The following is a 10,000-nucleotide window of genomic DNA, read 5'->3' on the forward strand; positions in this document are numbered from 1 at the left end:
CTACTGGTATGGGATTTTATTGATCATTGTTTTCTGATCTCTCTATGATCAAGGATTGCAATGATCAGTATTCCACTGTCCTTCCCATTAGCAAGAAATTATAGTGATTTTTTTTCTCTGTGGCCTCAACAAGCCTAGCAAACACTCAGTAATTTCTGCTGGCAGTTTACTTTACAAAGAGTTTCTAATTCAAGACAAAAAAGCTCGCCACTAATTTTTTATGATCAAGAGGTATTGGTAAATTAAATGGTCAATTGTTTAAAGACCTTTATGTGATCAAATGGGAAAGCACTGAACTAATGAAGTTTGCTTAGATATTTACAAAAGATAAGAAAGTGACGAAAGAATGAGGAATTAAATTTTCATTGACGAAGATGGCCTAGCAAAGGTTATTCAAATATGTTATTGCTAATTCAAGTAATACTTGCATCACTAGAGAATAATTCCTTGTATCTACTGTAAGCGTTTGATTCGCATTTGTTTTGTAAGTTCTAACTCTCTTTAAAGTGTCACTTATTAATACTTCTATTAACGAAGGATAACTACTGGTATCTACCCAAGAGTTTTTCTGACTTCGAAGTTACTATGAAAACCAAATTCCTTTTCCAATCCCCGTTGCAATAACGTACTATACAACTGAAATAGTGTGCTCAAACATGCTATTTAACTGAACAGTATGCTGAAACGTGCTGATTAAAACAGTATTTCACTGAATAGTGTGCTAAAACATACTATTTAACTCAACAGTATGCTTTGTCACTGAATAGTGTGTTAAAACATACTATTTAACTGAATAGTGTACTGAAACATACTATTTAACTGAACAGTATGCTAAAACATACTATTTAAATGAATAGTATGGTAAAAAAATTATTTCACATAACTGAAGACTACCAAAGCCTCTCGTAACTACTAGACGAAGACTACAAAGCTCTCGTAACTACTAGACGGAGACTACAAGAGAGAGAAGAGAGGAGAGAGAGAGAGAGAGAGAGAGAGAGAGAGAGAGAGAGATCCAATATATTTCCTGTCAGGAGAGGACGAACAGTGAATCCAGCCAAATGTGGAACTTAACGAGCATGAAGCAGACAAAATAAATGGGCGTCTCTTCTGTAATGTCTCTTCGAGAGGTAATCTACTGGATATCGGTAATTAAAGCTTTCTTTTCAGGCAGTTCATTTTGGCTGTCACAACAATACGCCGATGATTCAGTGAGTCACCGACTGAGTGGTTTGTAAAGTCGCAGTTTTTCTTTTAGCAGAATCGTCCCTCCTGTATTATACTGGTTCTGCTTGTGTCAGTGATCTTGTCTAAGAAGGTAGAACTCCATATATAGATTTAGAGACTAATATTTTTCGAATTAATTTCTGATCCCAGTTTAATTTTGTGGGATGGGGTTCTAGATACTTTGCAAATTATTCAGAAATTTAAAAAGGAGAAATAATTTCATTTCAGACGGTTGTGACTGCCATCGCCATACTTGTAGTTATTTTGCAAAATATTTTTGAAGTTAATTAAAGAGATGTAGAGTATCAAGTAGTTCTCAATTAGTTTAATATTTATTTTTGGTTTGGGGCTTATTGATACCGTGCATATATTTAAAAGGAGAAATTGTTTCTCTCCTGAGGGCCTTGATTGCCCTCACTGAATTTATAATTATTTTCCTAGTCATTTTGTTTTAGTTTTTCTTTGGGTTTTTTTGGGACGGGGATCTTGATACTTTGCAAATGATAAAAAATATCCTTAAAAGTAGAAATTGTTCCACTGTAGTGTCGTGACTTCCATCACTACGTTTCTAATGATTTTTCCATCTGTTTATGAAGTGAATTAATAAGATCTAGAGACTTAAATGTTTGTTCAGTTAAATTTTATATTTGTGGGATGTGGTTCTTGGTATTTTGCAAATAAATCGTGAATATCCTTGAAAGTAGAAACTGTTGGACCGTGACTTCCATCACTACATTTATAATGATTTTTCTAGTTATTTATGCAATTAACTAAAACGTTTTCGGGAAAAATCTTTTTTACTTTAATTTTTCTTTGGGATGTGGTTCTTAATCCTTTGTAAATAGATCGTGAGTATCATGAAAAGGAGAAATACTTTCCTTCTGGAAGTTCGTAACTCTCGTCGCTAAGTTTTATAATCATTTTCCTAGTTCACGAAATTATCCATATATGTAATTAAATCATTTAATTCTTACAAGCAAGTCTCCTTATTTGTTTAAGAAATAATTAAGTGTCTTATGAGATCATTTATGAAATTATATACATATCATTCTAAATTAATTTTCCGAGACATGTAATTTCCAGTTCATATCGTCACAATCAACATAAAAATGAGTAATCACGTTTTGCCTCATATAATGACGAACTGAGATTATTTCCGTCCTGTTTATTTGCTCAACTTTCACCTGCTTCAGGTATATACACACCTGTGATGAAGGTAAACTCGTTCTGCGTCAGTGAGAAATTGGTGTCATTTCAAATGACACAATAACACAATTTAAATTTTACATTTGATTACAAATTTCCTACTGTAATTAATCCTGTCGACTGATATCTTTCCAATATAGCATTTTCTCACTCTCCTCATGGTGCACTTGGTATCACATTCAGCACACATCCACGAATCCAGGGTACGATTCCTGCTCAATCCAGAATTCCTCCGTTGAATTATTTAATGCGTTATGTATTTGGTTACCGGTTGAATGCTGTGGAGAGAGAGAGAGAGAGAGAGAGAGAGAGAGAGAGAGTCAGCAAGCGTAATGGCATAATAATTTAAAGTCTTGATAAGGATTACCTCGATGAGGTAATCCTTACCTCGAGGTAATTCTTACCTATATCAGAATCCTATCCGTATTTCTTCTCCTTGAAATCCCGATATCCTATATAGTACATAAACAATTGTTCCCTACAGTTTCTATATCTATACTTCATTGACATTTCATATCCACACTTCACTTCCATTGAAGAAAGTTGGTTAAACATTCTTCTCTATAATATATATATATATATATATATATATATATATATATATATATATAATATATATATATATATATATATATATATATATATATATATATATATATATATATATATATAGCCAAATACAAAAAGAATTTTTATCATTAAAAACAGCTTTCATTTCTTTCTTTTTTACATTCAATTACAAACTTCGCTCCATAGAGAAAGTTGGTTCAACGATTCTTTTTTATGTACGTGTATAAATATAATATATATATATATATATATATTATATATATATATATATATAAAAAATAATAATATATATATAGATTTATATATATATATATATATATATATATATATATATATATATATATATATCTATATACTATATATTGTTTATATATATATTCATATATATATACAAAGGACCTTGAAGATCCCCAGAGAATTCTTACGCTTCAAAACCCCACGCATTCCCTTTTCATTTTTATTTTGTGTGTGGGCGGGGTTGGGGGGGCCTTCGAGTACCCCTTAATCCCGTCAGCAGTCAAGAAATATATATAAAAGTCCTGGACCCAATGGTTGGGGAGTTGAGTGACGTCCCTTGGGCCAAGACTTTTCGGTTGCTGTGGAAAAAGTGGCAGTGGGGGTGTGGTGGATGGGTGGGTAGGGAAACCATCGAGACAATTCCTGGCTGGCATATCTGCGTCGTTCCACTGGATTCCTGTTCCTCTTCCTCCTCCTGCTCCTCCGTCAGAAGAAATATTCTCCAATTTCTTTCCTTTCACTACCACTATAGGGTCTTCCTGCAGATGCGGTGATAAGAAACTGTCAAATATTATTTGGGATTCGATGCTATTTTTTTGTATATATATTTCTTTTTCGTGGTAAAGTGATATTTTGTTTTTTTGTTCGTCAACCCTAAGAGATTCACTTACATTTCTACATATCGAAGAAATAGTATGTATGGAGGATAGATAATCTTAATAAAACAGTTCTGAATAATGATTCTTACTTTAAAGTGTACAATTAAAGATTCAATCGTTTTTCATTGTGAAGTCTAATATTTTTTGTAATTTATATTTTTTTCTATATTTTGGTTTCGTGGTAAAGTGATATTTTTCTTTTTTTTGTTCGTCAACCCTAAGAGATTTACCTACACTTCTACATATCGAAGAAGTAGTATGTATATAAGACAAGATGATCTTAATAAAACAGTTCTGAATAATGGTTCTTACTTAAAGTGTACAATTAAAGATTCAGTCCTTTTTTAATTGCGATATCTAATATTTTTCCATTTATTTTCAGGTTTTTAAATTTCCAGGAAAAATAATTTGATAATTTCTCTTATATCATGCTTTCCTCTTTGACATTCTTTTTTTTAAATGGGTTCTTACCAGTTTACTTAGCATTATAATCAAGGAAGAGCATCATTTTATAAGTGTTTTATACGAGCAGTCATCTTATTGCCTTTAGAAAACCTTGATTTCAGCTTAAAAAAGATAATCATAATAGTCACGACAGATTACTAACCACCATAAATATTTTGAATATAGTGTCATGTTCATTTTAAGCATTGAAACAGATTCCCATTTTCTTTGAAAGAAAACGCAACTTGTAAACAAACAATCCAGACAGACACCTCACTCAACCTTTTTAAGCCTTGAAACAGATTCCCATTTTCTTTGAAAGAAAACGCAACTTGTAAACACCACGAAGACAACTCCCTCAAGAAGCGATCTCCATCATCTTTTTCTTCGTCTTACAGGAGATCTGCGCCAGACCGAAGTTCATAGCCGACGGCGCCACACGCTTCGACGTCGAGCAAGGCGACTTGGGAGATACTTGGCTCCTGCAGGCGGTGTCGACACTGACCCTCACGCCAAAGTTTCTCGACAGGGTGGTTCCTCCAGACCAGGCCTTTGATCACACCTACTGTGGCATCTTCAGGTGGGGTGAGAGTGGTCAAAATTCCACTCGAAGAATCGTTTGTTATACAGTTTATTGTTTATAGTTTGTGGATGTGATCAGCTCTTTTTTTTTTTAGGAAGGAAAAATTGTTTAAAACCTTTGTTTTTTTAAAACGCTTGCGTATATTTTTATATTTTTATAGCGTTTTGTATGTGGGGAGTATTGAATCAAGAGACTTTGAGATAAAACAAATTAAAGTATGTTTATTAATGAAGGCGCCTTCTTCTTCAGGCTTTAAAAATTTTCAAGTAGATTTTAATTCAAGTAAATATAAATAAAAAAACTACGAAATAACAAACGAAATGAATCAATATGTATATTAGATTTAATCCATTTATTTTGTTTAATTTCACATATAACAAGGCCCCACTCAAAAAAATAACTTGCTAAGAAAAACAAATTCCGAAAATAAACAGATAATTACAAAGGTAGAAACAAACGGAAAAATAAAAAGATAGCACACAGACACAGACACACACACACACACACACATATATATATAAAGCAGAAATGCAGTCAGTGGTGTATAGCGCTTCCAAGAACCATTACTGCAGTTTTCAATATCGTAATAACCCTTGCAACATTTTATTTCAGACATATAACATTTCCCAATTAAATCACTCTTTTGGCAGCAATTATTCATATTTATAGCAAATCCTCTCCCCCCCTCTCTCTCTCTAAAGAAACTATTTTTTGACCTATATAACAGTTCCCTGTATAAAAGCGTTATATGTATAAAGAATATATTTGTAAGTATGTCAATTAAAAATCAACCAGTTAATCATATCCTAACAAATTTACAACCCAAATATTCAACCCAAAAACTTATTCCAGGTTTCGGTTCTGGCATTTCGGCGAGTGGGTCGAGGTCATCATCGACGACCGCCTGCCCACCTTCAAGGGTCGACTGGTCTACCTGCACTCGACAGACCCCTCCGAGTTCTGGGCAGCTCTGCTCGAGAAGGCTTATGCCAAGTGAGTCGACCTGGGATCTCGTCTGGAACGTGTTGTGCAGTTGGTACCTCTTACGTTTAAGCGAAGATGCTATGCGATACTACCCTGAAGTTCTCCTATTATGACAATTGATATTTATTCTTATCTGTTTACTTATTCTTTTGTAGATTTGCTTTTTGTTTTCTCCTCCTATTTTGATAATTGGCATGTATTTTGATCTATTTATTTATTCTTTTGTAGATTTGCTTCTTTCTTCTCCTCCTATTTTGATTATTAATATGTATTTTTATCTATTTATCTATTCTTTTGTTGATTTACTTTATGTTTTCTGTAACTGACCTCTTCTTTATGTATTTCCCACGACCCTCTGTTACTCCTTTCAAATGAGCACTATATTCTCTGGAAGATTGAATTTCAAGTCAGTGGCCCCTTTGTTGGGCTTATTCCATATGCATTAAGGGTTCAATCTTCTGAATAATTAATAATAATATAAAATAATATAATAATAATAATAATAATAATAATAATAATATAATTAATTAATAATAATAATAATACTTAACTAAAAGTAATGGCTACTTCAGCAGCGTTACACTTGTAGAGATTCTTCTCTATCTTCCAAATAGCACGGAAAAGCCGCTATTCGGAATATAGAGAAGAATCTCTACAAGTGTAACTCTGCTGAAGTAGCTATTACTTTTACTAAACTATGCTTGAGAGAGGGTCTGCTTCCTAAGTACAATAATAATAATAATAATAATAATAATAATAATAATAATAATAATAATAATAATAATAAGATGAGTGTGCTCCTGGAAACAGCGTACATAGTAAGAAAAGTGATGGACTCTCAAGGAGGCAGGATGCAACCCGGAACCCCACACTATAAATACCATCCAGTCGAATTGGATGACTGTGATAGAATATCCTTCCTTTATAGTTTATAAAGTATAATCCTGTTTGCAATTCGGTACTTTAAATATTGTTATAAGTTATTATTTGATAATTTAGGGATTCTCATTCTGCTACAAAAAATCGGTTCTGATTCTCTTAAAAATGTTCTAATACTAGAATCGTAAATGTTTCTTAATCTGTGGTATACCATGACGATGGTCATTTGTTATAAGTTATAGCGTAAGTCAAGTTTAATTTAATGATGCTAATTCCGCTATAGAGTATAGGTTTTGATTCTCTTATTGTTTTTGAAACCAAGATTCATAAAGGTGGTAACTTTTTGTTGTACCGTTACGATGTTCTTCTGTTATATGTTATAAGTTATGAAGGTCTAATGTAGGGGATCTGATTCTTCTACAGATATAGGCTTTGATACCCCTGCAATTTATTTAAAATTAGAATAGCGAAGGCTTCTATCTCTGGTATACTATTAAGATGCTCTTTTGTTATGACTTATATCATAAGTTTAGGTTTATTGATCAAGTCCCTGATTCTGATATAAACAACTATATAAAAAAACACAATAATAACACCAACTAACTCACAAATATCTATATGAACCATAACAACAAAAACCACAGGAATTTTAATAAAGATAAGTTAAACACACGAACTTCTGCGTGCACGAAACCCGTCAATTCATTTTGCCTTGAGTAAATTACCTCGTTAAAATGTCATCAATCTTCATAAAAAAGATTTTTTTCTTTTTTTTGTTTTTTTCCTTTTTTTTTTTTTTTTTTTTTTGCGTTCGGAAACTCTTTCAATAAAAATGAGAGCATTCAGTTAACTTATGCGAAAGTTACTCTAATCAATTTTCCGTGATGTTTTAATTTTCCCTCTTAGAAGGGTTTTGGGGTTTTTATTATTATTATTTGATTATTATTATTATTTTTTTTTTTTTTTTTTTTTTTGCTCTATCACAGTCCTCCAATTCGACTGGGTGGTATTTATAGTGTGGGGTTCCGGGTTGCATCCTGCCTCCTTAGGAGTCCATCACTCTTCTTACTATGGGTGCCGTTTCTAAGATCAACACTCTTCTGCATGAGTCCTGGAGCTACTTCAGCGTTTTAGTTTTAGTTTTTTTCTAGATTCCTTTTCAGAGATCTTGGGATCGTGCCTAGTGCTCCTATGATTATGGGTACGATTTCCACTGGCATATCCCATATCCTTCTTATTTCTATTTTTCAGATCTTGATACTTATCCATTTTTTTCCTCTCTTTCTCTTCAAACTCTGGTGTCCCATGGTATTGCGACATCAATGAGTGATACTTTTTTCTTGACTTTGTCAATCAACGTCACATCTGGTCTGTTTGCACGTATCACCCTATCCGTCCTGATACCATAGTCCCAGAGGATCTTTGCCTGATCGTTTTCTATCACTCCCTCAGGTTGGTGCTCGTACCACTTATTACTGCAAGGTAGCTGATGTTTCTTGCACAGGCTCCATGGAGGGCTTTTTGCCACTGAATCATGCCTCTTTTTGTACTGGTTCTGTGCAAGTGCCGGGCATTCGCTTGCTATGTGGTTTATGGTTTCATTTTTCGTATTGCACTTCCTACATATGTGAGAGATGTTATTTCCCTATATCGCTCTTTGAACATATCTGGTTCTTAGGGCCTGACCTTGTGCCGCTGTTATCATTCCTTCAGTTTCCTTCTTTAGCTCTCCCCTCTGTAGCCTTGCCATGTGTCATCGCTGGCTAGTTCTTTAGTCTGTCTCATGTATTGTCCGTGCATTGGTTTATTGTGCCAGTCCTCTGTTCTGTCTGTCATTCTCCTGTCTCTGTATATTTCTGGGTCTTCATCTACTTTTATTAGTCCTTCTTCCCATGCACTCTTTAGCCACTCGTCTTCACTGGTTTTCAGATATTGCCCCAGTGCTCTGTTCTCGATGTTGACGCAGTCCTCTATACTTAGTAGTCCTCTCCCTCCTTCCTTTCGTGTTATGTATAGTCTGTCCGTATTTGCTCTTGGGTGTAGTGCTTTTGTTTGTATTGTCATATGTTTCCTTGTTTTCTGATCTATGCTGCGGAGTTCTGCCTTCGTCCATTCCACTATTCCTGCGCTGTATCTGATTACTGGCACTGCCATGTGTTTATGGCTTTTATCATATTTCCGGCGTTGAGTTTTGACTTGAGTATCGCCTCGAGTCTCTACATATATTCTTTCCTGATCGTGTCCTTCATCTCTTGGTGTTTTATATCCCCTCCTTCCATTATTCCTAGGTATTTGTATCCTGTCTCATCTATGTGTTTGATGTTGCTCCCATCTGGTAGCTTTATCCCTTCAGTTCTCGTTACTTTGCCTTTTTGTATGTTGACTAAGCGCACCATTTTTCTATTCCAAAACTCCATCCTGATGTCCCCAGATACAATCCTTACAGTCTGGATTAGGGTATCTATTTCCTTGATGCTCTTACCATACAGCTTGATGTCGTCCATGAACATCAGATGGTTGTTATTATTATTATTATTATTATTATTATTATATTATTATTATTATTATTATTATTATTATTATTATTATTATTATTATTATCATAATTATTTTATTTATTATTATTATTCGTATTATGATTTATTTATCTATTTTTTTGCTATCACAGTCCTCCAATTCGACTGGGTGGTATTCATCGTGTGGGGTTCCGGGTTGCATCCTGCCTCCTTAAGAGTCAATCCCTTTTCTACTATGTGCGCTGTTTCTAGGAGCACATCTTTATTCATGAGTCCTGGAGCTATTTCAGCCTCTAGTTTTTCCAGATTCGGATCTTGGGATCGGGCCTAGTGTTCCTATGATTATGAGTACAATTTTCACTGGTATATCCCATATCCTTCTTATTTTTATTTTCAGGTCTTGATACTTATCCATTTTATCCCTTTCCTCTTCTTCAACTCTGGGTGTCCCACTATTATTATTATTATTATATTATTATTATTATTATTATTATTATTATTATTATTATTATTACTCAGAAGATATAGGACCATTTTCATATGGGAAAATTTCACCACAGGAGCCATTGACCAGAAATTCAATCTTCCAAAGAATATTAAGGTGTCCATTTGAAAGAAGTAACAAAAGATAATGCGAAAAAAAATTAATTTTAACAAAAGAAAAAAGAAATTGATGAATTAATAGAAAAAATACA

General features: G+C 33.7%; 1 protein-coding gene and 1 long non-coding RNA gene across 2 annotated transcripts in view; one reads left to right on the forward strand and one right to left on the reverse strand.

The window, feature by feature from the left end:
- LOC135218600 (calpain-9-like) overlaps nucleotides 1–10,000 on the reverse strand; it is a 390,351-nt gene that overhangs the window by 65,458 nt on the left and 314,893 nt on the right. The gene's annotated exons all lie outside the window — the stretch shown is intronic.
- The window catches only part of LOC135218528 (uncharacterized), a 7,135-nt gene continuing 1,882 nt past the window's right edge, over nucleotides 4,748–10,000 (forward strand). Inside the window, exons 1-2 of the long non-coding RNA XR_010315353.1 lie at nucleotides 4,748–4,923; nucleotides 5,779–5,919. This is a non-coding gene — a long non-coding RNA (uncharacterized LOC135218528). The remainder of the gene's footprint in view (nucleotides 4,924–5,778; nucleotides 5,920–10,000) is intronic.

Source organism: Macrobrachium nipponense, chromosome 9 (genome assembly GCF_015104395.2).
Source record: "Macrobrachium nipponense isolate FS-2020 chromosome 9, ASM1510439v2, whole genome shotgun sequence".
Lineage (NCBI taxonomy): Eukaryota > Metazoa > Arthropoda > Malacostraca > Decapoda > Palaemonidae > Macrobrachium > Macrobrachium nipponense.